The 2,599-nt window shown below is 47.7% G+C and overlaps 1 long non-coding RNA gene across 1 annotated transcript; it reads left to right on the top strand.

Annotated features, from left to right (window-relative positions):
• The first annotated feature begins 1,626 nt into the window (after positions 1 to 1,626).
• On the top strand, positions 1,627 to 2,164 carry LOC115375606 (uncharacterized). Its single transcript, XR_003929729.1, has 3 exons — positions 1,627 to 1,699; positions 1,790 to 1,858; positions 2,141 to 2,164. It is a non-coding gene; the product is annotated as an uncharacterized LOC115375606 (long non-coding RNA).
• The last annotated feature ends 435 nt before the right edge of the window (positions 2,165 to 2,599 follow it).

The following is a 2,599-nucleotide window of genomic DNA, read 5'->3' as shown; positions in this document are numbered from 1 at the left end:
CAGCACGCATGGGTACGTCTTAGTTTTGGTCATCAGATCAATTATAACTGACGTATCGTGAACCTAACCTCATATGTTTTACATGAGTGTATTTATTACCAGAATGTATGATGTTTCTCACTTTTGCGGCAGGTCTCCCATACGTGTCTGTGGCAGAGCACCTCCCGATGGATCGTTTGGAGCTGTGGAGCCGTGACGGTGTAAGTACAGCATACTTTGTTGTTGTGACATGACACATGGAGGAGTTGAAGGTTTCCATTTTCGATACACCAAGTTGAGCGGCAATGTGTTCTGCGTTTCACTGTTTTCCAGGTGCACCTCAGCGACAGCGACGGAACGCCGATCCTCGTCCAGGCCCTGTGGGACGCCGCGGTCCGCCAGCTGGCTCCTCCTCCTCCTCCTCCTCCTCCTTCGGTGCCCCCCCGGACATCGCCTCGTGCCAGGGTCTCCCCCGTGCTGGTCGTGACGGGACACAGCCCCGCGGCTCGTCACCGCAACCCACTGGAGGGGACCGCGTCGGCAGGAGGGCAAGGTAATGTGTTTGAGTCATTTTCTGGCTGTACATTTGTGCATCTTTTTCTGGTTTTACGCCTTTATTTTTTGTGTGTGTGGTGTGTTTTTTTTTTAATGGTGATAATTTTTTTTTGTTGTGGTTTTTTTACGATTCGAGCAATCCTCCGGTTGCAAGAGTCTGTCCTCCCATCCAACCCCGTTCTGGTTCAGCGGGCGACATCCTGGAGGCCATGGAGAGGGTTTCGCCATCCTCGGACAGCGACGTCACTGCCCTTCTGCCAGCTGGCCAGGTAAAGTGCCTGATAATTACATTTATATATTAAGAAGTAATCCATATTAGTTCTGACTTTAAGGTGTTTCGTTAGTTATAAATGTTAAATGGGTTTTGCCTCTGATGTTTCCCCTGTCTCTGTGTGAGTGGTGTGTGTGAAATGGTTGTGAGTTTTTTTCCGAGGTGCGTGCTGTGTCTTTTTGAGTCAGGTCATCATGGTGCTGGTGGTTGTGTGGCTCAGGTCCCAGGCTGCTCCAGTGCATGTGGCTCCCCTCGGCATCCGCATTCCTCATCCACCAACTGTTTTTACATTTTTTTCCTTTATATTATACATATAGATCTTTTGTTGTGTTTTTTTTTTTTCTGTGCTTGCAAAGTCTATTGTACGTGTGTATGTCCTGGACAAAATTGAATTTAAGACTGCATTTAACAAGGTTTGTTTCCTTCTTTTAGACTTCCCGTGTGAGGCGTTCGCCGAAAGGTGTTGCCACAAGGCGTAGAGGAGGAAAGCGGCAGGTTGGTATCATATTTAGTATGTGAGCTATGTGGATTGTTTTTGTTGTATTTTGATAACACGTGCAGAACCCGAATGAATGAGTGCATTATTGAAATGAGTCTTTTGTCTTCCCCTATCTTTTTTAGGTGCCGGCAACACCTTCACCTGCCCGTGTCACCGTGCCTGCCTCCGGCCCCAGACCAGCGGTGCAGCAGGTTTGTCTTTGTTTATTTATATATATTATGTGAATTATTATTATGACAGGTAACAGGGAAATGGTTCTCCTGTGATTTAGTGAAACCTTGTTTGATTTTTTTATTTTTTTTTTTGTCTTGTGTCAGGTGGAGTCGTCCAGCGTGGTGCCAGGGGTGGTCGTCGTCCGGGAGGAGGTCGCCGCAGCGTGCCCAGCCGTCCCGGAGGTGCAGCAGAGTACTTTTTATAACGTGCAGAACCCGAGTGAATGAGTGCATTATGTAAATGAGGCTTTTTTTCTTCCCCATCTTTTTTAGGTGCCAGCGAGACCTTCACCAGCCCGTGTGACCGTGTCCGCCTCCGGGCCCAGACCAGCGGTGCAGCAGGTTTGTCTTTGTTTAAATATAATATGTGAGTTAGCATTGAGAGGTGGCAGGAAAATGGTTCTCCTGTTTTCATATTTGTCTGTTGTGTACATTCTGTTTTATCTAGTTACTCTCAATTGCACTCATTATTATTTAGCTCTTGTTTTTTAGCACTAGTTATATAGACTATATTTAATTTTTAAACGGTCCCACAATTCCATCTCTGCTGTAATCCGGAAGCCAAGCAACGTTTCGTTGCCAAAATCTCACTGCTGTGTTTTTTTTTTTTTTTTTTTTAATCAGGTGGAGGCGACAGCTCAGGAGTCGGCCAGCGAGGTGCCGGGGGAGGTCGTCGGTCGGGAGGAGGTCGCCGCAGCGGGCCCTGCTGTCCCAGAGGAGCGACAGAAGATCATCAAAGCTAAGGCTGTTTTTGTTCCTTCTGTTTGTGTTAGTGATGTTCAGTCAGAGTCTAGCGCTAATGCTGTGGCAACAGGGTCTAACATAGATAGCAGCAGGATTAGGCTAGCTAAAGTTGTGCGCGGGTCGTTTCATCAGGGAAATGCCCGATTTGTGTATGGTGGAGTCCAGTGTATGGCTATAGCTTTGGTCAGCTTAGCCAAACACACGGTGAGGAGCGCGTTCTCGTGGGACAGGCTGGATCTGGATCGCGCGTTGGTTGAAGGTGATGAGTTGTACACGAGTCTGCGTGACCTCAACATCTTCAGCCATGTGTCTAATCTGCTGTCTGTGCCAGATTTGCCA

Source organism: Myripristis murdjan, chromosome 17, assembly GCF_902150065.1.
Source record: "Myripristis murdjan chromosome 17, fMyrMur1.1, whole genome shotgun sequence".
NCBI lineage: Eukaryota > Metazoa > Chordata > Actinopteri > Holocentriformes > Holocentridae > Myripristis > Myripristis murdjan.
Note: the sequence above shows the minus strand (reverse complement) of the source record. Positions and strands in the feature narration are given on the sequence as shown.